Source organism: Cardiocondyla obscurior, linkage group LG01 (assembly GCF_019399895.1).
Source record: "Cardiocondyla obscurior isolate alpha-2009 linkage group LG01, Cobs3.1, whole genome shotgun sequence".
NCBI lineage: Eukaryota > Metazoa > Arthropoda > Insecta > Hymenoptera > Formicidae > Cardiocondyla > Cardiocondyla obscurior.
The window spans coordinates 13,355,640-13,382,369 of record NC_091864.1 but is presented as its reverse complement, the minus strand read 5'-3'; the positions used below and the strand labels follow the sequence as shown (position 1 = coordinate 13,382,369).

General features: G+C 42.4%; 1 protein-coding gene and 1 long non-coding RNA gene across 3 annotated transcripts in view; one reads left to right on the top strand and one right to left on the bottom strand.

Annotated features, from left to right (window-relative positions):
- LOC139106263 (opioid-binding protein/cell adhesion molecule homolog) overlaps window positions 1–26,730 on the top strand; it is a 173,992-nt gene that overhangs the window by 4,070 nt on the left and 143,192 nt on the right. The gene's annotated exons all lie outside the window — the stretch shown is intronic.
- Window positions 1–26,730, bottom strand: part of LOC139106284 (uncharacterized) — an 82,196-nt gene that overhangs the window by 40,897 nt on the left and 14,569 nt on the right. Inside the window, exon 3 of the long non-coding RNA XR_011546329.1 lies at window positions 25,482–25,538. This is a non-coding gene — a long non-coding RNA (uncharacterized lncRNA). The remainder of the gene's footprint in view (window positions 1–25,481; window positions 25,539–26,730) is intronic.

The following is a 26,730-nucleotide window of genomic DNA, read 5'->3' as shown; positions in this document are numbered from 1 at the left end:
CGTTGAATGTTCTTTTTTTTATTTTTATAGCTAGCCGCGATAATTATGGAAATGACGCCGATATCCCGCGGACGTGTTTGATCATATATAGATCAGGATAATGCGCCCGAGCGGCGGCTGCGTCGGTCGTTTTTGCACCTAATCACGTATTCCGGGGAATTGACTTAATGTCGATTTTCTATGTAAATTTCTGTGCCTGGATTCGTGGAACGCGTTTAATCGCGATCTGCATAGGTCTTTCTTCGATACGGCTTTCGAATTCGTTGTCGGTCGTAACTTTGGAAATGGTCACATCGGCAAAAGTAACAGCTCAATTTGAACTAAAGTACTTATTTTACATTTAATTCCTATAACACTGTTTTATTTTCAATTTCTATTTTTATTTAAATCTACTCAATTAAGAATACGAAAATCTAGACAGTTATAAGTATTCGGATTACTAACGTTTTCGTTTTTAACAAAAAACTTGTATCGTGGTTTAATAAATTTCAGCGTTTATGTTAGATTGATATAAAACGCTGATATCACTTTCCTGTGTTAGAATAATTAGCTCTCTCTATTATGCAAAAGTTTCAATTGATTATTCTTTAACAAGAGCTTTTTTGCTTACAGTGCGGAGTTTACATTTTCGAACTTAACTGCTTTTTCTTCCCGGCTCTTTAATTTGCTCAGCATTCTCGCGATTGATTTTTTTTTTTTTTAGTTTGCTCAGACGGAAAGTTTCTCTATAAGTCTCCGGATACTCCTCGTTTATAGTAAGATTCACTCAAACAGCGGTATAATCGCCGAGGAGAACGATACCGCCATTAGTTCAGCACGCTCATCAGAACGGAAGCTATAACAAGTTTCTTGTAATCATCCCTGGCGTCCAATTGTCTTCAACTGCACGTTTGCCCCTAATTATATAGTCGCACGCGATGCCTGAAGTATGAAAATCGCACGGTATGCTGGTGTGTACAAAGAGCACATCGATAGAGTTATATTATAATTAGTGGCCGGCGAAATGATCCTGTTATCGTATAAAGTTCATCAATGGAGCTAATCTCTTTGCAAGCTGTCCCTTTGTAACAGGTAGCTTAAATCCTTACAACAACAGGAAATATTAATATAATGGGCGCTCTCTAGAAGATATAAGCGACAGTTTATAAAGTCTCGAGACGATTCTACAAAGTTTTAACGACCGTCAAACGAAGCTGCGAGTCTCAAGCGAGATCGGTTTATAGTTAAAAAAACAAATAAAAAAAAAAACTTACGGATTTCTCGAGAGTCACGAATCGTACTTTTCTACATGTGCATTGAAGCAGTCGTTTGACAAAGAAACGATGATGTACACGATGATGACGGATTCTAGCAATTTTGCAAACGTGTATTCGCAGCCCCGCGCGAGATTATTTAGCGATAAGAATTTTTCGAGAAAAGTCTCGAATGGTGTTGAGAACGAAATAAAAAGTCTGCAGAATGAAACTTATAATAACGGCGAAGTAACTGCTGGCACAATACAACATATACTCCTATAGCATTAAAAGTAACTATTGTACCAAATATATTTCGTACAGAGCTCGTTTTATACGGACAGCGTTACGTTATCGAATTACGTTGGAATATTGTAATATATTGAAAATAATAAACACCATCGCCTAAAAAAAAAAATATAGCATACGGCTACGAGGCTTGTTTATAGCAGGACATATATTCGTTTTTGCTTGTTGGGCAGTGAGCGACGATCGTTACTGAAAAATCGGTCAACGAGCGGCCGTAACTTCGCAGACGAGCTCGTCGCAGGAAGATAACTTCGTTGATATGTGCGCGTGTGTACTCGTCCGCGTTTCCTCGGCTTTGGCAACTGTAAAATTCTTTTTTTTTTTGGGGGGGGGGAGATCGACAGGACGTGTTACATCGGTAACGCTCGTAAAACTCTTTCGCTGGCTTTCTCTCGCAGAGCCGCCGCACGCAGGGCTGAGTAATTAACGACTTGTAAAAGCCTAAAATCGTTTCGCTAACTTTCTTTGGTGCTTCTTCCCCTTTTTTTTCTCACCTTCTCGCCGTGATACGCGTCCGACAATACCAATACGAACCCCCCGACTGCAAGATTCTTTACTGCATGGCTTTGATAGCTACGACGGATCTTCTTCCTCTTGTTACCTCAGCTGTCAGCGGTGACTTTTTGCCTTTGGTCTCGACTTTCGTCTCTCCGGATGACCCTTAAAGCCTCTCTTCCTTCGGATTCGCGCTCTTTTCTTGCCTGTATGGTTTCGCCGCGGCCGAAACGTAAACGACGACGACGACAATGACAAGGACGACGAAAGTGCTCTAAGGGGCCGTCCGTGCGCCGCAGGCACCGATGGAATCCGAAGCCCCCAGGCTCGGAGTCACCTCTCACTTGGCTGGAATGTGTTTCCCGAATCGACGTCTCTCTTCGTCCGTGTTATATGTTGCTGGAACTCTGTTTGGCGTGATATACCTCGATAACTAAGCGCCGTAGAGAACCGAGCTTTCTAGGAATGTTGGCCGAGACGCTTTGCGCAAGATAGGCCGCCGTCGCCACATCCCTGCCCCGATGTTTTGAACTGAATAGAAATCCGAGAGTCCCTTTCCCACGCTTGTACAGACGCTCGAAAGGTGTAGGATTCTGACCTCACAAAGGGAGGAACCACGTCCACCCACTTAACAGAGCGGGTTACAAGTAAACGCTATGTACGAACAAGCGAATTCGCTAATTCACATTGTAAAGTTTCACATATATTTCGGTGAAGTACATATAGATAATATACTATATTGCAATATACATGTAATTACATATTACTGGGTCAGAGGTATTTTACAAATTAACAGCAAATAAAACAATAAATTAACGGATGATCACAATAAAGATAATAAACAACGCAAATCGTTTTAACAATTAAAGCAATTAACTATTATTAATTACTAAAATAATTTCGCCTATTCGTCAATTACTTTCTACTATATTTAATTTAATCGAAATAATTTATTGCGTTTAGAAAGTTTTACTCAACGAACGAAATTTCGTAGATAAAAATAAAGTTTCCCTAACAAATCTAAAATTTATTTCAACGGTATTTTAATCCGCCCGCTAAATGGACGTTCAATATCGAGCGCCGTTTATGAAGTATGCATATATCGTCTTTCGCCAAATTTGTCTGACGCAACTTAGCATGCTATTTGCCCAAGTCTTACATGCCCTAAGCGAACTCTCGGTTCTCGGACTACATCCATTGCAGCGGTCATGCGAAACGGAATTACCCTCCCGGCGAAAGGGGGAGAGCCTCGGTCTTGTAATATACGCACTACTCGGCGCATAGTTACAACCGGGCACAACGGAAGCGAATCTATTCTCCCCGTCACCCCTCAAGGCCCGCCCCCCGTACCTATCTCCTCTCTTGCCGCGGTAAGAGCCACGGCCGACCCTGCAAATGCATGCTCGGCACGCCCTACGTCTTGGCCGAAGTATTAGCGCTAATGGCGACTACATTTTCCAACCTGGAACTCGTCCGACGTCCGACGTAAACAGCGCGGCTTGGTATACGCCCCGACGCTACTTTCCGTACTCGCTTCTAATTGTGCTCGCACGTATCTCGCGATCTTGCCTACGAGCTCGCAACGAGTAGGACATACTATGATAGTTATGGTGCTCGCCGTCCCGGAACTACATCCCTTTTTCCGAAGGCATCCTTTTTTTTTTTTTTTTTCCTTCCGAGGCATCAAGTAGCTACCCCGCTGATCTTCCCAAACGTCGGAAAGAAGCCATTCTCCGACTTCTGTGAGCTTTTCGAACCGGAAACATCCTGCGGTATTCTATATTCTAACGTGACACCGACGAAAAATTTCGCTCGCCCTGAAGGAAGCGCGTTCGGACGCGAACGTTCGTAAAATACGCTGGAATAAAATATCTGCGCCCGGAATTTTTGCTAATTAATCGAGCGCGTAGGTAGGACGCTGATGCAAATCCTGTGAATTTTATAGCATGCGTTTTAATTACCAGGTATAATTACCGTGGCCCGCCTCCGCTGAGATCTAGTTAAATAAAGATTATAGGCGAGGCGCATAGTTTTGTTAACAGAAATTGCTGCATTATCTGCTGGAATTTTTTTAATAACGAACTATAACCAAACTCCACGCCGTCCCGTGCTTTAAGAGCATTATGTCACGTAACAAGATTAATATAAAACAACATTTTTTTACCGATCTTTTGGCGAATATATTGTGTATCACGTGCGGGCGCGCGCGCGCACGCCCGTCGTTGTAAAATTAGGAAAGAAAATTCCGGGCATGGAAACGGGGAAGTCATGGTAAAGTAGGTCGTGGCTACGGCGCGAGATCAAAGGGTGCCCAGCTTTTTTCCCGCGAGGTTGTAAACAGGAAATTTTCCACGGAATAAAGCCAGCTTGAGACAAACGCGAACGGAGCAGCACGCGACGCCCCCTTGTTTGCATATGAAAATGTAATATCCTTAGCAAATTTACTCGGGGACGATATAATCTACGACAAAGAAGCCAGGGAGAAAAAGTTGCTACAACGGCATCATCGAGAATGTAGGGAGTTGTATAAAATTGTGAAAAACGCCGGCAAACCGTCTCGAGAAGGGCGCGTAGCTGGCAAATTAGGAATTAGAAGCACATTTAACGCTCTTTTACAAGACGTTATCGCGTTCTGTTGTTTCCGCGTGCTCGAACGGCATTAATTTCCCCACTCCCTCCCCCCGAGAAAGAGAATCGCAAAGCGGCGGGAATAAAAAGGCCCTTCTGCTCCTCCTCTTTTCCTTTTCCGGCAAGGCAATGTTAGTCGGATGGGAATTATTCCGGGAGCTCGACGAAAATTCCGCTCTAAGCCGACTATTCATCCCGCGGAGCCTGCAGCTCGTAAGTAAGTCGCTCGAGAGTGCGGCAAAAATGATGAGCGCGTCCCGATATCAGCGAGTCACGCTCCGCTTGTAACGAACGTCATCCGCGGCGCACGCTCGCGTAATTTCGCGTAACGGTTCCAAATCCTCCTGCGAGTCCGCCGACCTTACGAGCTATTTCGAGGCAAATACTTAGCTTATTAGCCGCGTTTCACGGTAAATTTTGCCAGCCACGCGGGATATACGCTCATTTCCCATTGCGTCGCATCGCCTCGCTACACTGCCGACGAGCTTGAATTTGCGTAATTGGATTTCACGTTTCTTTTTTTTTTTTTTTTCTCCCGTTCGGCTTCCATGTCCCGCCGCTAAATTACCTGCACCGCCGGGTATTGAATTTACTTCGGACTTTTCTTTCTCTCCCTCCGTGTTCGCTATTCCTTGTTCCGGCGACTGTTTATCGACTACCATATTTCGGAGAAAGAAACTCGACGATTATACGCTCGAATGGGCGAAAGAACGCCGGGAGTAACATTAAATTTCACGATTTTACTTCGGGATTCGAGAAAGGAATAATTTTCTTCCCTGCTACGGCGATGCCCAATATTTACCCCGACCGTTTTTACATTTTTGTGTAATTACTAATTTGAAACTGTGCCGCGATATTTCCCATGTAAATCGAATACTCTTTCGCTCTTCTAAAATAAAAGGGAGATCTCGTGTCCCGCCTAAGTACCGTATCATCCCGCGTTTTACTTGTTGCCCCCCTAACTTCTTCTTCCAACATGCGTTTACTTTGGAATTACGTTGTTTGCGATCGGCTTTAACGCAGCGTGAGATTTATACTGCACGAGATATCGCGCGCATCTATCGCGAAAGCACAAAGAGACCAGACCCGGCTTAGATTTTCATTCGGCGTCTATTTGAACGTGGCGTCGCGGAGAGACAAGAAACAGCCCGGCTGAAATCCTCCTTCGATCCGTCGTTAACAAAAGCCTCTTTCGACTGCTCTTCAAGAAACACGGAGCCGCGCGGGAAAAAGACAGAGAGAGCATCCTTCGTGCGGATAAACAGCCGCGTATCGAGTGGAAGCCGACCAGATGGAAAGCGCGGATCTTCAAATATTTAAAGTTATCGTCGAAATCCTCTGCGAAACTGCGGGAAACGTCGCGAGGGAACGTCGACGCGAGTCAAGTTTCCGAGGGAAGTTTGCCTTCGCCCTCCCCCGACCACGACGGTGGTAAATTCGTTGACCCGTGTCTCCTCGGTCGCATCTGCACGCGCGTTCGCGCGTGTGCCGCGCACGTACGGTACGTATATACATACATGGGCGTGCATACCCCGATCGCAGAACGTCGTCGCGGCGCGTGACTTGTTCGATTCCGCCCGGAAAATTGCGATCCTTCTTTTCATCGCTCGCCGCGTGTCAATTGACACGGAGTGCACTTCGGCACGATTTGTACTCTCGCACTCGGCGACGATGCATTTTCCGGTGTCGCCTCGAGGATTAGTCGAGACGATTTCGATATAGCGCTATCGGGCACGAGTCGCAGAACCGGGACGAATATATACGCCGGAGTCAAGAGCGAGTTTGCTCGTGCACTCGAGAATCTCCCCTGACGTCCCTGTAATTTCGGCGAGCGCGCGGCGAAATTAACGCGGTGTCTTGGATGCTCCATTTATCCCGTTAATGTAATTTAGCATAAAATCAAGCGGAGGATTACGCGCCGGATCATGCTAACATCTCCGACCAGACCGCTGCGTCTGACAGCCGGAGCGCGGAATTGACGCCAAATTGTTGCGAGCTGCGAGAGGAAATTGCAGATTGTACCAGAGATGAACGATGTGGTTTCGCGTCTAAAATCGAAGTGTTCCGCGTCACAGATCAAATATCAAATTATTACCGAATTCTAAATGAAGTTGATACTTTTGGGTGAACCCTTCAGACCACGTTGATTAATGATTCGCGCTCTCGCATGTTTACCTAGACGACTATTTAACTTTGCACGAGATAATTTACTAAAACCTAACGTCTACTTCTGTTAAGTTGAACCGTAACTCATAATTGGGTTACTATTAGTATATCACGCGCTCATTAAACTCTGATCAAACTATAAACGGGTAAGATTCCACATACATTGACTATACGACAGCCGTGTCGTTACGTAAGCAAGTAATGAGAAAATTTGTGAGGCTGACTCCTCCCTTTTTTTTTTTTCTTTTTTTGGGAAATTTAAGGAAGTAGTTGCAGCCGGGCGATATGCCAGCAAATTGTTTACGAGGCGACAATAGGACGGAATGCAAGCGCTCGTGGATTCACGGGTAAAAAGATGCAGGAAAATGAAGAGAATATCTCGCGAGAAGGACAATAGCCGAGAACAATGCATCATTCTGACCTCTCATTTCTGTTTTCACTTTTGATTGCTCCTCGGCCGTTCCGAGAATGTTTCGGATCTGTAGGCAATTCGTTTGGACAACCCGGAGATTGCTTCAGCCAATCAGAAATCGCTTTTATGTTGCAGCTACAAGTTACTAGTGTGGTTAAGCTTTAACAGATTATTTTACAGTACAAAAGTATTTAAAAAAAAAATAAAAATAAAAATAAAGCAAATAAATAAATGTAATCGACCAACTCTACTCTCCCTAATTTCCACAGCCACCGCTTTATATCATTACGTAATATCTCTCTCGTTCCAAGTTTTGTTTCTTTTCTTCTCCAGCAAGTATGGCAAGCAAAAGTTTAATAATTTTACAACGACTACGCTTTCGTCCTCTGAAACGTTACGTTAAAAGAACCGTCTCAAGACGCAGCTTCAAAAGTACACTTTCGGTCTAACAAGTTTGCACTTTTATTGAGTACATTCGCGTGGCGTAAGTATATTCGGCGCCGAATACTTTATATTGTCGTCCGATGACGGCCGGACATTTTTGAAAGGAAACTCGGTTCGTTAAAGAGCATGCTCGGCGAGATAAGAAAAGCGTCTTCCGCCGAAGCCCGGGTTCCCTCTTTGAGAAAGAGGGTCGGTTGCATGCAAAAGAAATGAGCGCATGCAAAACGAATGCGTTGAAAAGACCGGAGATAGGGCAGCCTAGCGCGCGCGCGCCAGGCGAGGAAAAATGTAAACGGCTGTTTAAGATACAGTCTGTACCCTGAAATTTATGCTAAATACGTACTTCGGAATTCTTGATATCGTGGGATTCGCGCGGAAATGCGTCATGGTTCGCGCGTCAATTTACAAATTGCATGAACCCGTCGCGCGGCGTTTCTTTTCCGCGGGAGTTTTCGCTCGCGGAATTTAACGTATGTAGGTATACGAGCGGCGGGGCCATAACGGTACGCAGTTTCGCCTTGGTATTTTCATTCGAGCGCAAAAGTCGGCGCACACATACGCGTAGCACGTGCGTTTCCCGGGAAAAGAATGTAACTAGCGTACTTTAAGTGAAGAAGCGTTATGTTCTCCCGACGTAAAAGAAAGGAAAAAGAGAAACGAAATTAGCACTTGCAGGGCTGTCCCGCGGAGCTTTCAAGCACACAGCTGCGCTGCGACGCTGAAAACTTTCTCGTTCTCGTTATGGCTGTTTATCTTTTTACATACGCGACGCGAACAAGCGCGCCGGCTGCAATTACGCTATGAAAGAAAACGAGTTGAAAAGAATGGCCCTATTATTCTTCGAGCCCGGCATCTCGGTGCTGAGATTCCGTGAAATATTCGTCAATCGCGGTACAGATTCCTTAATCGAATTGCTTTCAAAACGACACGCGGTATAAAATCGACTACGGAATATTTCTACAGCGTTGAGATTTTGTTTCTGGATTTCTGTTCGAAAAATATGTAAGCGCAAATGATTTAGCAAGCTGTATAAGGCACTTACAGTTGAAAAGCTTGCGTTTAATAAACAGGTTGTATTATAAATTAAAGTATTTCCGATAGAAATTAATAATTGAAACAACATAAACTGTGTTTTATTTGCCATAACAATGATAAATAATTAAAAATGTCCAGTTAGTTAAAACCGTTTATATTAGCTTTGAATCTCTGGAGAACACTAGGCAACGGAAATCAATTCTGTCATGGAATCAACTTATTATTTTTTATCTACGAGATTACGCGAGGGGTTATACGCAATAATTTGGTCGATTATAATTGAGGTAATTAAATATAACATAAAAAATAATACGCAGAGCCAAAAAAAAAAAAAAAAGCGAGTGAACGGGAAGAGAACGATTCTATGAATACGGATGATCCGAAAAACTTTTCTATGGACCCGTCACGCACAATATTTGTCGTCCTCGTTGTCGTCGCAGTATGCGTCACTATAACGAGTTACTTGTTTATTCGTTAGTTTTGATGCCGCTTTGCATCACAAAAGCAAACGCGTTCACATGCACAAAGGCCTTTCGGAAGCAGTGGCGGAAAGGTAGTGACGATTCCGGTTGATTAAATTCACGGCCGCCTATACATATAATCAACGCAAGAATATAAAAGAAAAAAAAAAGACAAAGATGAAAGAAAATACTTCTCGATCGATACCGAAGAGAGTTTAAATGTCGGATTAACGTGACGAGGAAATGAAACTCAAGGTATGACAACGCGAAGACGGCTTGCAAGAAGCCGTAACGATAATGGCGGTTTGTGAAACGATGGCAAAGGAACAGCGTAAGAAAGGTTGGCAATATCCTGCGCGATATCTGAGCGCCCCGTTCACTGGAAAAGAATCGAACTTCGGTAACGCGGGAAGACAGACTTGGCACACAAGATGACATCTCGCAATGCCGCATCGAATGGCGGATTTTTCGCCCTTTTCTGCGCTGCGAGGGACGAGAAATTTCCGTTCGATCTTATTGCGCCAGACTCGAGAAAGAAGGCGCAAATTTGCGCTATCACATCGGACACCCAGTCCATCCATCACAGCTGCCACTGTTCTTTCTGCGGAGATGAGACCGCGATACACTCGAAGAATCCAACGCCCGGCCGGGTCTGCGGTCGGGCATGTCGAAAAATCTTACGAGCGGGACACCTGTCAAATTAACCGCAAACAATTTGTACCGAAGCACAAAAGCGGAATCGAATCGATTGAACCTAGTGGGAATACCGCGGTTGTAGGGCATAGAGAATATTGACAGTTAAACTCGATAAACGGCTTTTTTACGATAATCGCGAGCTCGCGATTGAATTAAAAAATATGAAGTTGTGCGATGTTAACAAAATTAAAACTTTGAAAGATCGGCCATTAACGTCTTTCTTGACGATTATGATTGATCGACGTACATCTGAAACTCGTTTCATCACCGTCGATCACGGGCTGTGAAGCCACAAACTTCGGAATTTATACACGCTGCGGAAACTAAATTCTTTTTAGAAAGGGAGGGGCGGGGAATAAAATTTATTTTCACCTCGCGCAAGAAAGGACAGTGTCTGATGGGAAAAAAAAAATTTTTACATCGCCCGGATATAGCTAAGTAAATAAATTAGAATTGTCATTGCTAAATCGTTTAATATATTTTCCAAATAGCGTGCGGAATTGTAGTTTATCGTGCAAAATAATATTCACAGTATTCATTTTACTCCCGTGTCCACTGCCATTATCGTGTCCTGCAAGCGCGGCGTATATTATTATTGTCCTAGCCCCCGTAATCATGCGACGCAAACGCACGCTTTGATGTGGACGTCCGACACTGTCAATAACGTAAGTGCAGCAAATTGCGATTATATAGAATTCAAAGGGATGCGATTTATCGATATCTACTCTTATACAGATTCGTTAGTCGATCGAAACGGTGGACACACGATTTTACAGAGTCCCGTCACGTTACGACCAATCAATCACATCGATGGAATAAACTTTGTTATAACGAAGCCTTTTGTACCTAACACGCCATTATTTTATTAACGATATTAATACCCTTTCATTGATTCCTCGTGGAAACGAGCGCTCGCCACGAATTGGATCAGCGCAATTAATTTATACTCGTCGACATTGCTGCATTGTTATATTTCCCGTCAGAATACTTTATTTCTGAGAGAACACGGCAACCGATCGTATTCTTATTAACTCGATTGCTCTGTACCTACGTTAGACAATTATTCTTTTTCCCTCCCGATTTACGAAAATGTTCAACAAATCGATCCTAACGTTACGCTATTAATTTATACCAGCGCAACCGTGTATTTCCGCGTGTACGCGGGGCAAACAAGGCGTATTTGATAGCGCGCTCGAAGAGGAACGCGGGGTAACTTGGCTGGATCGCGTGATCCCGGAGAGAGCGTCTTATCGATTGGTATATTAGCTCGACAGGCTCACTGCAGGCTGGAGGATGAGAGGATCGGCGATGGGGAGGGATTTGAGAGGGACGGCACCGTCTATATGTCCCTGATACGGGCCCGCGTGTACATACGTACATAATATTCGAGCCACCGTAGGCGTGGTCACCGGACGGATAATCTATGTCGTGTGCGAGAAGCCTCGTAATTCCGCTCGGACGCACCGCTAAGTAAAGGGTTATTGGCAACCGTCCTCGCCCAACGGTTCACACGAACGGTACTCGTAGTAACGCGAACTGCCAGATACGACAGATATAGGGAGAGCGATTACACTATGGTTATGGCCGGGTCTGGGTCGGCGCGCCTCCCGTTTACAGAGCGATACTATTTACCCGGCGCATGCAGGCCAAACCAATTAAGGCTTATGTGCTTTTGTCACCTTGCGACAGGATAAACTTCCTTCGGGCAATATGTCGGCATTGTGGCGTCTCGAATCTATGCTTTCTTAGCATGCGTAGCGTAAACTCGCCTATTGAGTTGGTATTCCATGAAATCCGAGCTCAACTTTACGATGTATTCGAGCGACGCGGAATGATCTCTCGCGCTTTGCGTTCGACACTTTGCAAAAAATAATAAAAATTTTGACCGAAGGGAAGGTTTAAACGCGTAGCGGCTGCGTCGGGACGATATAAAGATTTAGTTACCATTGTAGGTTTTTTTTTTTTTTTTTTTTTTATAGCCAGCACCTACAACTTTTCGAGTAAGCTGAAAATTTTACTGCGCCGTATCCCCATTTACAATCACTTTTATCGCAATATCATCAGGTGTGAAAGCCGGCTTGCCGGCCAGTTCGGCCGAAAATAACAGCCGGAACATTCGCGTGACTTTTAACTGATAGATCAATCGGCGCGATTTGCGGTCAAAAAAGCTGCGATCGGCGCAAACGAATTCGGGAATGTACGGGGCAGCCGACCGCGCGATTTACGTTCCAGCCAATTAGCTCCTCCCGTCGAATCGTTCCAGTCGGCGCTATCGTTGTGGTATTAAGTCGCGCCGCGTTATGTAGTCGAGGTATACTGCGAAAGGATAGGCGCCGCGTATAGGCATGCATCTGCTATTGGCAGGATCGATATACATGCGATAATAGCAGCCATAGGACACCTCTCTCCTCCACGTTCATTGCCTAATAGGTCATACGCGGCGTGCAGCACCTGAGCCACCCGCCGTTCCACGGGCTTTACGTACTCCGTCGCCGCGTCGCGTCGCACCGCGCGCGTTAATCCGCACGTGCAAATTCGCGGCGAGTTTGTATCCCCCGAGCGTGCCGAGCATAGTTGTCGACGAGCACGCGGCTCACGTCGACAGCCCGACGACGACACGCTCCGATCGCGAACGATAGCTTCAGCCCGGATTGACCTTAATTTTTTATTTGCCCGCGATACAAGCCACCGCGTTCCCGGTGAATCTTTAAAGGTAGATACGTAGCTTTATCAATTTTTGAAGCGCGCGCGATAATTAGAGGAAATAAACTCGAACTCTAATACCGCTTGAAAAACGATCCACGCAACGCGATCCTTTTTAATCTTTTCCTTCCGCGAGAAGAGAATTAACATACGAGATTTCCAGGTTTCTTGAAAAAGAAAATTCGTTTTAACGAGATATTTGTACGCAGCTCTGTATTAATAGAGTAAATTCGCGCAGAATCGCCGGGGGATTATTTTTCCGCGGCAGCAGAAACGTTATTAAAGCATCCCGTGCTGACCCGTACACGAGTGGTCTTTTACCCACCACGCAGCGACACATGTCTCACGTTCCTCGCATTTATACGCGTCTTCAGAAAGCACGCGACGCGAAATTTTGTGCGCTGGAAGCTGAGGGAGAGAGAGACCCTAAAGAACAACGCTTTCATGTCCTGTTTTTTTTTTTTTTTTTTTCACTTTCGCGCAACAAGACTCGACGAGAACATCCTTAACGTTAATAATAACGTTTCTTTTGTCCAATCCGGCAAGCTAATACTAAAGTTAAGAAAATGTGCGGCAGTGCGATGCGTCTTTGTTATCGGCGCATCGCTGGGGATTTGTCGGAGTCGAGAGTAATTGCGAAACTTCGATATTCAGCGGGACATTAATCATCAACTATGACTGCAATTTCATCACGTAGATAACGAAGTGACCATCCGGATTCGGTACACCGGCTCGCGTCCAAACTTTTCTTTCTCACGTGGAGGTGAGGGAGGCATAAAGAAACTTTTTTAATTGCCAACTTTTCGGGCGCCGTCGCGATGCGACGGATTTTTCTTGAGCACTTAGTATATTAAATATATATGTATATATTTGTGAGTTATTGACGATCGCGAATATTCCCGATTATCCGATATTAACTGCTTATCGACTGTTGACACGCAATTTCCCTCCTTCCCCCCCCCCTTCTCCTCGTTTGCTCGTTGCGCAGGTGTGCTTACATCATTTTTATTGCAGAAGTTACGCAACTGAGGAACTAGCAATAGCCCCGGGAAGTATACATCGTAAACGGTTCAAACGCGACATATACATGTAACCCGTCGCAAGTAATAGCTTGTCTTCATGAATGTTAAAGAGGATGATACTTACGCGGCATCTTGAAGCGTTCATCATACCAACTAAATGCATACTACGTTTCACGCGACACTTTCTTGAACGTACTATTTCCTGGAAGTTGTATTTAACAAGAAAACTATATCCGTTAAATCTACTTTGCATAACGTGAGTCGAAAACCAGCGTCAAATTTGCATCGTATAATTTTGATTGGAGAAATAAATTAGATTTAGCAATCTAATACTGAAAATTATCTTCGAAATTAGAAACAATAAAGAGAGAAAGGGAGAAAGTATTAATTTCAATATTGATGCTACCGTCTTATTAAAAAAAAAAAAAAAAAAATGTTCTACCACAAAAGATCCGCTTTCTTTGATGTATACATTTTCTTCGTGACCCACATAGTGCATCAGTCGAATAAGTATCACAAGCTGTCGATACATCACGAAGGGACAAGGACGGTAGCTAGCGTGAGCATGTCCGCCGGGCGATATCTCTGGCCGATAACCCGAGGGCCCGAAATCTGGACGTGAGCACATCGATGGTACGGTATGGCGGCTGGCTACTGTGGCAGGGAGGAGCCAATAAAACACACGTGGCGATAAATCGCGCGTGGTCGCGCGGGCGTCGCCGAGCGGGCAATAATGGGCGCCTCGTGGCCTGGCCGAGGGAAAGAGAGCCCGAAAGAGAAAGAGAGAAAGCGAAATCCCGGAAACAGTCGGAAACCGAGAAGGGTTACTTCTGGTGCTACATATAGGAGGGTCTCCACTCGGCAACCGTCCATCCGTTCGTCCGAAAGCACTCGTGTACCGTGATCTATCGCCTTAACTCCTACAATGTGCAGTTCTCAGTCCCGATTGTCGAGAACCGTCTCGCACCCGGTTTCGCCTTGCTGCCGATGTTATTGCGAATCACGATTACGCGTTATTGCGAATCACCGATTATCGATTATCCTTAAGTGACATCAATCGCATTTTGCACATCGCGGTCTTTGAACTTCCGCTTTGAGAATACTCGCGAGTAAATTAAGGCTCGTGATTCAATTTTCGTTATTCTGTTTATTATAAAAAAATAATAATTATGAATTATATAAAACTAAATCTTTTAAATTTTAATTCGGCGTAAAATTTTTTTTACGATTTTTTTTCTGTTCTCTCAGTTGACGCATATATTTTACTTTTTTATGTTTTTTTTTTTTTTGTTAATAATCTTTCGCACGGTGATTTTGAGTACGGCCATTAGAAAATAGCAATCGACAGCTGACAGTTTCTCGTAATGATCCTCTTTAGCTATTCCGAAACTCGTTCGATGAAATTAAAAATGACGTTAAGCTTTCCAGACGTTGGAAAAGTTAATCTGACAGATTGAAATCGACGTCGCAAGTATTCTACCTATCGAGTTATATTTTATTTTTTCCAAGCTGTTCTAAAAGCGTTGTAGCAACCGGCATTACGAGACGGAAAAACGTGATCTCGTAATTAAAAGATTTGGTTATTAATTACATCATAATCAATGCCTAATTCCAACTATGCTTTCAGGCGGAAACTTTTACCCGTTACGTCATTCGGCATTATTAAGCGACGCGATAAATTATCAACGTAATACTATTACAAGGATCGAGTCTCGAGAACACTTCGTTATAATCCTCCTTTGATTTTCTTTAGTCTCATCTGGACGAGATAAATTTCTAGATAACAAGTAAATAATCTCATCGAATAAACCCGACGGATATCCTCCTAAAAGCAGGTCGAAGTGGTCATTTCTTATTCTTTCTTCCATCTAAATATTTAATCAGAAAAGTAATTACTTCGATACGTATTGCATTTCATTTTCTTTCCCTTTATTCGCGTTTATAACGTAATGTTTAATTCAGTCAAAACAATCAATCTTTATTTTCTTATCCCACCCGTATCACAAATTCAAACTAATTTTTGCTAAGCAAAATAATTTCAATTGCAAAGTAAATATTTCGTTGTCACCAATAACCATTTGTTATTCATTTGTTTCTCAATACTAACATCAATGCGCGCAACCGTTAACATCATCGTGACATTTCCGAGAGAATAATCGAAATCGAGATATGAATTTCAAATAAATTCTTTGACAGTCTGATAAAAATTCGAGCTTTATTACGGCGCGAACGTTACGGCTCGTCATAAAGTGCGTTCGTAAAACCAAAAAGTATCCGCGTAAGCTGAATTTCGAAAATGCCTTTTGTATCGCGCCTCCTAAAGAGGAATGTTACTTTTTGTACAATTGTACGGTACGATCATATCGTACATGCGATCGCTACTGCTGCAGGTATTCGACCCCTTTCGGGGTTGCATATCGTGTATCATAAAACGAGCACACATGAAAGAAACATTGTTGAGGCGGACCATCATTCGTCTTCGAAATGTGAATCCATCATAAAGTATCATATTGCACTTTCCTACGTTCCAAAAAGTTGTGTATTTATGATATATGATATAGTAATATACGTTACGTATGTACGGTTGACATGTATTACTTCAGATATTGCAAGATCTTCGACAATTTTAATGTTTCCTTTCAAAAAAAAAAACTTTTTAAAAGAAAAAGAAAAATAAAAGGTAAGGTAATTTAATTTTCCGTCATTCGCCGAACGAATTAATTTACAAATAAAACGAAACGCTTTTCTTTCTTGCGATAGTAAATTCTCGCCATCGGAATTTGTTGAAAATACTTGACGACGCGTGTGAGAAATGCTCCATTTGTTAAATTAACAGTCAGGATTTCCAGAGAAAACAACCGTTTCTGTTCCGTCGTCGCGGTTTCTGCCCGTAACGTTATTAACTCCACACAGAGGAGCGTAATCACGAACTACTTTCCAGTGGCTACACACGGCTATTATCAGCGATCCCGACAGAGCTCCATGGGAGGACGCGTGAAATCCGCCCAGGCTGACGTACGACGATCGATCCCATGTGCAAGCTTTACTTGTAACGATCACCTGGCGTATCCCTCGCGCAGAAATGGGTCGTCTCGTTGGGGTAATGACTCATTAACAAAGCTGATCGTGACAGATACGCAATACTGCATGTTGCGGCACGTATGGTAAACATACCGAACGTACCGGTTATCTCGTTTGGATCTATTGCCCCGGTGCGATGACGCGGAACTCGCCGGAATCGCGGCGATCCTGAATTGGCGGCACGATTCATCGCCGCGACGCGTTATAATTCGCAAAATAGTTTGCCAACTGAATAAGTAGCATTAAGCGGGATAAACGCGTTTATCCCGCGCACCGAAGAATAAGACGCGAGATCCGCGATAACCACGTCGGTTAGAGTAGAAAGTTTAAGAAGAATTTCAGGTACAATCTGCCGTCACTGCCGCTTGCACGTTAATGCCGCGCAGCGCGGAGAGCTAAGTATCTTGTAATCCTTCGCTTAAGATCAGGAACTTCCGGGCGCTAAACGCGACTTACCGTTAGCGACGGCTTTAACGTCATGTGAAAATTATAAGGGGTACTTCGACGGCGCGTAGATAAGCGCCGCCCACGGTAAAAGCGACGGAAGAAAAGCCCGGCAGCGTGGAATTTAGTAAACGCGAATCAAATATTCAATTCACCCGAGAATCGACGAGTCATCGCATATGCGAAACCGCGCGCTATCGATTCTTCCCTAACTTCCCTTTCGAAATTTTACTCCATCGAGAAACTTTTTCACCTGCGCAAGACTAATCCGTCTCTAATTTCGGAGATATTAAACATGAATGTGGATAACATCCATGTGGTTTGTACAGTTTTAAAAGAAGATATCAAATAAATTGCGAAGCGACGGAATATCTTATGATAGACAAAAAAAATGTAATATAGCTTTTCTTGTGCAAGCTAATCGCCTTGCGATGGCTCTATATAGATTGAGACTGACAATAGAGATACCGGCATTTTCCGCTATGGGCCCCGTCGTGTATATTTTATAGGACATGTTCTGTTGGATACTAAACCGATGTCTGAAGCATCCCGACCGCAATGGATTACAGCCGCGTCATTATTCATCCCCGCTTTATACATTATTTCACACTTCGGCAAGCCTCTACCCGCAGCACCGGCACCAAGTCCCCCTTTTCCTTCCTTTCTCCTATGTTTACGAGCATTTCGGCGGAAATGGAAAATGTCGGGAATTCGCTGAAGTGTCTCGGCACAAAGCTCGCGTTGCTGAAAGCAAAAGCAATCTGCGATGCTCGCGTTGCATCGGGAATAGCTTCCGTCTTCGTCGCTTGATTCTGAGCAGTTTCGCGGTGAAATACGGGTGAGATGACGAAAAGCAGAAAGGAAGGAAGAAAGGGACCTGGCTCGTGAAAGGCGAATCTAGTTAACTTTAAACTTGACACTTTGGTCGTTACTGGGTCACTTCATTTTTCTTTTTTTTTTTTTTTAAATGTACCGTGAATATTCGATGCTGAAACGATTGTTTAAACGATCGATCGCGAAAATCATTTTCGATTTACAATACCCTTTTGGCACTTGTAAATCATGCGATATATGACGATGTCGAAAATTACGCAAGTACAAAAAAATATCTGTATTTATAAACCTCATTTTGTTAAAAATATTTTAATCCAGCTAATTCATTAAAAGATTAACGTTAACCTAATAAAGAAAATTATTACAATATAAAATGTCTAGCAATATTTTTAATTATCCATCATTTTTAACAATGTGTTTTTATCTTCGATATCGAGCTGCGATGTCTGAGGTTCATACTGACTTTTTCATTATCGAAGGACTCGGGATTTTTCTTTTTCTTTTTTTTTTTTTTTTTTTTAATAAAAATCTTGAGAAGCGCAAAAATATTTTCTTTCCATTATTACCATATTAGATTCATTTCAATTGTGGATGAACGGTTCGTGTCGCGGTTCGCGTTTTTATCTTACGCGCCCCAAGTTTTCATCGTCTATCACGGTCACTCATTGATATGTGTGTCGGCGTTGGAATTGCAGCCGACTCGATGGAAACGACCGTACATACGTGTCGTTGAAACAACAACGACCGCGTAATGCAAAGTAAATATAGCGGGCGGACGCGCGTCGCAAATTCACAATCACGTCATAACGAATCGAATGTTATTCTGAACGTTGCTCGCGCGAAACCCGCTTGCTAGTTAAATGGCTCTATATTCATGCCGCGGGATCCGGCGCGAGGCGAGAGGGAGAGAGGAGCAAATAGCAATAAATTTAAATTGAATTGTTATATTTACAGGCGCATCATAAATAATTGAAGTAGCTGCGACCGCATCCGGGCACGGTCCGCGAGGCCAAAAACGCGTGCGGAAAGTACATGAGACGAAAATTGCAATTTGCATTTTCTATTGGTTGACTCGACTTAACGATTCTTTCGCCGGCTAACGAGCATTACGTTTATATTATTCGACTTAACGACTTTCGCGTCGACCGGCGTGAGTATTGACACTGTCCGATTTCATTTCAGCCCGGGCGACAGTCGAGTGTAACGAGAGTTGCTTCCATGCGCGCGCGAAACGAGAGTTTTTTGGAAAATTCGCCGATATCGTAAAGCTTTTTTTTTTTTTTTCAACTTTACAAATAAACGCGACGACACGAGACCAATTATGCGATTCTATTTAACTGTGAAACGTAATCCGGCGTAAAGCAAATTGCTTGCGAATAGTCTGCTTCTTTTGAGTTCCAAATTTATTTCACGTTCGCGCGAAATATCCCGCTAAGCTATTCGCGATAATGTAGTCGCTTAACAGCTCATTAAGCACAGTCATTAAAAATTATCCGCACAGATAAGTGTGATAAAATAATTTGCGTCGTTCGGTAACGCGCGAGCAAACGCGCTCCCACATATAGCTTAGGTAGATTCATTTAAATTACGGGAATACGACAGTTTTAAGGCTGCAAACTGTACTAAGCGGCGATTACGGGCTCGTCGCTCGGCGGAATGACGCTAAACAGCCGCCTGCACTGCCATCACTGCCTTATGCACACCATACATCGTTTACGGAATGAACGAAGACATTCTGCGCAAATTATGTAAATAATGTTAACGAGCGCAGTAGCCGCTCTTTATCTGCCGGATCGCTATCCCAATGTGAAGATACGGTAGAAAAAATTTTTAATGAAAATGTATGTAAAAAATGTAATAAAGCTGTAAGAGCTTTACGGTAAAGTTATCTTTTTACTTTTTAAATTAGGTTTGCTTTATTTCTCCTTATTTCCCTGCATTTAATATAAATTAATATCCATCCTTCGATATAACAAACTGCTGAGAAGCGGATTGGTGTAACTAAAAAATTTTTTACTTGAAATACCACCACGATTATTCAATTACTTTTTCTTTTTTTAATGTAAAACATTAACAATTATTTTATAGATTTTGACGTTCTCGTTAATTGGATGTTCGTTTTAGCTCCTTTTCATTTCGTATTTTCTCGCGTCTTGGCCTTAACGGAGTCACGCATTAGACGAGTCACTAACCAGCGTAGCCCGAAGTAGTTAAAGCCCCTGTGCTTAGTCGGACGGTCTAGAGCCACTGATTGCAGCCCCGATTTTCTGCTCGGGCGTTCATTTCTTCTCGCGGCGCGCATAAACTGTGCGAATGCCTGCACGCGCCCGCGGTCGGTTTCGCAGGATAAACGCGGCCTGGAAATTACGCCGCAGTTACACTCGCGTAAACGTTTTTAATCTCGTGTCAGCGGCAGTCGCCGCAACGCAAAATTAAGTACACTCGTTAGTGTGGGCGATGCCCGCTAATGCGGAAAAGATTCGGGCGAGCCCGTTCTGGGCTTCTTATCTTTTTCAAGCGCGGCGACTCGCATTAATTCGCGATCTGCCGCGAAAAACCCGGCGATGGCGTATTTCGCGACCGGGTTAAACGTATAAATCCCCGCGAAATAAAGCCGGCAATAACGCACCGGCGAGCCGGGACCGCCGCGAGGGCCGCAGCGGCACGAAGCGGCACCGTGATAAATGCCTCCGCGAGAATGAAGGAAGGAACGTTTCGCGAGCGTTTCCGCGCGAGCGCGGGGACCTGGGATTACTTAATGCGGAGATTACGGTCCGTTGAACGGAGAGCAGTAACTAATCTACATCGCGTACGCAATAAATACGAGGCGTAGCGCGCCGCGGGACGTTATCGCGTCCGAGGCCGTAAAGTTCTCATTTGTAACGGCTAAGCGCCGATTTTGCTGAATTAACCCCTTCGCGCCTAGAGTTTCGTAATTAAATTTTCTGATTTGCCACGCAATATGCAAACCGCGTGCGGCTTTTGGTCTCGATGAATATATTTACAAAAAATATAACTTTATCACGCGTGACTATTTTTCTCGAGTTAGACGAGCGCGATTCGCGACTCGAATCGAATGACGCCACGGTAGAACCGCGCCACGTTCGTCAACGACAGAACTACTTGACGATTTCTTTGGGCAAGTGTATGTAAATCACACCGGCCATTACGGTCCACTATCGACGCAACTGGACCGTCACCATGGGCGTGTCAAGCGGAAGCGTTATCCCTGAAACGCGATACGGGACGAGCGTGCGAGGCTGCGCGCGGTGTTGATTATGATCGTAAATAACAATCGCGTACCGCCATCGACGTTTACCCGATGTTACACGCGCATTGTACCGTCTAGGTGTATCCACCGCCATCGGCGCGCCGGCGACGGTTAGATCGACGGGCGAGCGATTATCTATCAATCATAGGCACGCACACGCGCCCAATCGGTTTCTGATTCGCGTCGCACGGCTACAGTTTATTATTCGCGATCGTACCCGCTGGGCCGCCCTGTGGATTTGACAGGCCGGATTTCATTAACGCGGCGGCGACAACGCGAGCGAGCGAATTCTCGCGAGTGCACACACGTGGCGCGCCCGCTCCCGTTTACATCGCGGCCTCGCACCCGGCACAGTTATTCGGATACCCCGGATGCTCGTTCGATGACCGTTGCACTCGGTTCTAATTTATAATCGTACGCCCCGAAGTGTCGTCTACGACCGATAGTATATCTGGATCGCGACGGCAGCTACCGCGAATAGTCGACGCGAAATTTCAACCCCGTTTATTATATGAATGCGAATAATGTATGTGTTTATTCCCATAATATTCCTCTTTCTGATTAAATTTCCGGCGATTTTGATTATGCATACTGCGTATATTATTTTAATCAGTTTAGCATAAATCGATGAATATCTGTCAAAATATATCCGCGTTAACTACGTAGACTACATTAGCGTTGATATTAAAAATCTCGACTTGGTGTAATGACAAAAATATAAGTAAAAAAAAGAAAAAAAAAAAGAAATTGGTTAATCGTTAAGAATTATGTAATTTAATTATGAACGTTAATGTAGGGAATAAAGTAATGAAAAGTATTCGATATCAAATAATTGGCAAATTCTAGTAAGTAATTGCAATAGTATAATGATGATACTATTTCGATATTATTACGATTAATTTCCATTGTTATTTTTTAAAAATAATTACACTCGTATATGTACAATTCCCTTTTAACATAACGTATTAATATCGATAGAGTCCAAAATGAATAATAATATCTATAGTCCGTTGTATCTAATATAATACTCGATCCACGTTCGAAAAATATGACGAATCGTGCTATTACATAGATAGAAGCGCCAGCTATTCGAGTGATAAAATAATTGCTAATCGAGATGTTTGGCGCGCAATAACGTGTTAAGACCAACCACTCGGTTCAAATGCGATTATTGGATCAGCTCAGGTATATATTCGTTGAGTGACACGTTATTAAGCAACAATGGTGGCGCCGAGACTAATTTATAATTTATGCGCTGAAGCGTGATCGTGATCGGGTTAGATTAACGCGATAGAACTCCCACGTCGTGTGCATCAATCAGACGGCGATGCAAATTCGTTGCATGTGCGTTAACGAGAGCTATATCGTTTTCCTGATATTAGCTGAAATGCATACAATGCCGCTTGATTAGCAATTTTAACTGCGTCGCGTACTAAGTCAGCATCATCGAATGACATTTCGGCTCTCCCATCAAATATACGCCATCAATTCATTACGACGTTATACGTAATTGTTAAACTTACATTTCGTGCACGTAAGCGTTATAAATTACATTTCTGTTAAAAGATTTTCCGTTAAGAGCGCACGCTCAAAGAGTTACGTCTGCCAAATGGAGGTGTTAATTAATATAAAATTTCATTTGCAAAGTGAAATGTATCAGATAACATCGTTTGATGCGTTCCGAGATTAAAATTGAATTTTCACGGGCACGTGTGAAATTCGTATCGCGGCCTCATATCGCTGCAATATCCTGGCAGCCCTTTCCTCCTTCTAGCACACACACATTCTCTCTCTCTCTCTCTCTCCTTTTCTCTGTACCTCGTCGGTTTTCTCTATTATCTAAATTCACTACCAACTACGAACGAAGATATACCGTGAGCCTTGAAGCGATGCAACAGTTTGGAGACGAACGACTTAATATTATTCTTGATATTATGCAGATTTCTACGCAAACGGTTCAAGCGTATGCATATATACATATATACGTGAATGGATAGCGCTAAGGGTGGTTGAAGGCGCATACAGCGTATCATCCCCGCAAAAAACATGCACCAGAATGTTTAGCTGGAACCGTCGAAAGTTCTATGCGGTGGTTCATAAATTCGCCTGTCAAACCCCGGAGCGTGTTTATGACAGTTTAAATGCCGCTTACGCCTCGCACGCGAGCGAAGGACCTTATCTTTACGAAGCGACGCTTTTGCGTGAATAATGACGAAATAAAGAAGTCACTCAAAATAACGCGGCGACGGGGCAAGAAGGGAGGAGGGAGAAGAAAAAAAATTGCTTAGCGCTATAAAACGCCCACGAATAAATAGGACAAACACGGAAACGTTACCCAATGTATTTGCGCGTAGATATTGTAAACAAATTAATTTCGCCAACCATTGTGCGTTGCATATAGAAGCTAGCTAGCGCGAAATGGTATCTCTCGCGAATCATCGCGCTTTAAAATTCATGAGCCTGATACGGTACAGCCAAACGAATGGTATTGTGTCATGTATTTGTGCTATGTTATTGGGATAAACGTTACGTGATACTTGTATTTGCGATAACTGCGGATAACTAATAGTAGACTTGATAATTCGGTAGCTTACGATTAAAACATCGTGCGCAAAGCGCGTAATCTGATACAAATTAACTGTTAAAAAAAAAAAAAAAAAAAAAAAAAACAGATAAAGAGAAGTAAACGCGTATAAGTATAAAAGCCTCTGTAAATAATTTGCAAAGATTTCTATGTGTACAGATGTGAAACTTTTTCCTGGCTAACTTTCTTTTTAACTACACGGCATAAATAAGTAATACTCGTTGAGACTAATTTGCTGCGACTTAAAAAGATCGTTCACTCGGATAAAAGAAAATGAGTGTCTAACGATTTACGTAAACCAGACCGGTTCGCTTGGAGCAATTCGCGTGGTGTGTGTGTGTGTGTGTGTAAAACTTGTATATCCTTTCACGTGTGTCGCGTATCATTGCATAAAAATATCGCGATAAAGTTCGCAAAGTGAACGACTCTCGTTGAGACTTGCTGAGTGCGTGGAAAGTTTCTTCGCAATGATCGATCGAAGAGCGCCCCAAAGACCGAAGATTTACCGCCTCGTCGGTTCCAGAGCAAACGTTCGGACAATGCTTGGATTAAGTCCGCGCGATGCTCTTTTTTCAGGTCATTACGGCACGAGTTCTCTTCCGGCGCAGTTAATCGTTAAAACGCAGACATTTTCTAGCGTGAAACTTTACTCTCGTTTCAAGGTAAATTGCTAATTTATGTCACCTATTGTGAATTAAAAGGAAAAAGAACAAGGCAATGAAATTCAATTAATCATACGCCTATTATAAAAATACAAACTTTGACTGAATTCAATTTTAAGGAATTTATATTAAAAATCGTACTCAAAACTTTTTGACAAATCCAGATTTTTACAAATAAATAAACGCCTACAAAACCGGTATAACGATTATAATATTCCGAAAGTGTTTACGATGTTGCTATATACTTTTTCAGACGTTCGAATAAAAAAAAAAAAATAAAAATAAAACGTGAATTTTAATTTACTGCGCGCAATTATCCGACGGAAATGGGATCGCCGTAGTGTTTCGATTTATCGACAAAACCTCTTTCTTGTCCCGGTCGAGTGGATGCGTACGTCGTTTTGTTCAATGCACCGGACAGTTCGTTCACACAGCCGCCAATTCGCGCGTAGGATGTCGAAGGAAACATAAAACACTTCGTTAGTCTTTCCAGAAGCGAACGACCGTAAATGCGAACGATCGTATAAAAAGGCCGCGTAATTGCCATGGTAACGGCACTGACTCTGAGACTCCATTCAATTCGGAGTGCAAAATTAAAACTGTCAGTCTTTAATCCTTGAAAATTTGTCAGATTCTTTCAATTGGAATTAATGCGCAATTTGTTATATTGTACATTAAAATTTATTTGTATTATATTTTTAAATTATACTTTAACCGAGTGATTTTATATTAAAAATTTTTAAGTTTGATTATAAAAAAATTTAACTCCGTAAATAATATTTTGTTCTTAAATAATAATGTTCAAATATAGTAGAAAATATCGTATTTGGAAAAAAAGAGACGTAGACGAAATATTAATTTTTCACGCGTTACTGCGACGATTGATTTTATCGCCGGACTTATTTCGTGCCGCGAAAAGTAACGCAATGTACATATATGCAATGTGTAACCCTCCCGTAGCGTTAGCGACGCTTGTAAAAAAGAAAAGTATTTTAAACTCACCGGTTTGATGCGCAGCGGCGGAGTTACAGCAGCGGAGAAGTTGCAGCTACGATGATACTGTAACATAAAAATATAAAATTTAATTAATGAGGCGTTCAAAATAATATTTACTGTGTTCAAAATTAATTCTCACGCGCTTTTAATTAATTTTTCAGTTGAACAACTAGAAACAAAGTTATCTATTATCCATAAAAGATTTATAAAAGACTAAACTTTTATAAATTAAACAAGACTTACAAATATTTTCTACACTAATTATTAAACTTAATATTTTTACTAGTTATATTAAAAAGATTTATAAATCACATTTCAAGAAACAAAAGACGTTTAAAATATAAGATAAATAAAATAAAATATAAAAGTTGTAAATTTTATTCAAAGTGTGGAATAAATAATCTGATACGCTTCTCATTTTTCGCGTTATGTATCGAGAAAGAGGATCGTACCTCAAATTGTTTCGCTTCATGCACTTAAAAACGAAGTACGTGAGATATTATTTTCATTTTAAGTTTGTTGTTTGCGCCTTGAATTTATGATCTCGTATCTTGGAAGGTTTCGATTTAAAAAAAAGAAAGAAAAAAAAAAAAGCGTTTAATATTTCAGCAGAAGTTTCCGCAAGAAAAGATGCGGCATAAATACTGAAAATATAAAGTAAATAGAAAATAAAATTATTGCCAGTTAATATAAAGTTTTTCTCAACGTATGCACGCGTCGAGCTTGATATTAAATATATATACATACAATTTATATTAACAGAATGGGATATACGCCACGCTTTTATCTTTTATGTGTATATGCCAGAACGAATATTATATTAAAGTCTAATTAAAATTGCATAAACACAAAACGAATATAACAATAATTACATTTAAAAAATTATGCAAAATAAATTATTAATAATTTATAAAATCAATTACAAAGTGCAATATCATAATAATACTTTTACTTTACGTTGTATCGCACACATGTAATTTAAAGCTAAATTTTCATTTAAATATTAAAAATAATTAATGTCAGGTGCAAATATTAATAGTGAATTTTCGATCGAAGTGCAGCGGGGCGCCACGTCAAATATAGTTTTGACGGAGTTACGTCATAATTTGTCACAAACTAATTCCAAGCAAGATCGACGTGCCAACGTGGAGAAATTTAATTTTCGGTCAGCGTGCATCCGCCGTTTAATTACGCCAAGTTCGAACGTCTGGCTTCTCTAATTCGTCCAAATAGAGGAGCACGCATGTGGACAGAA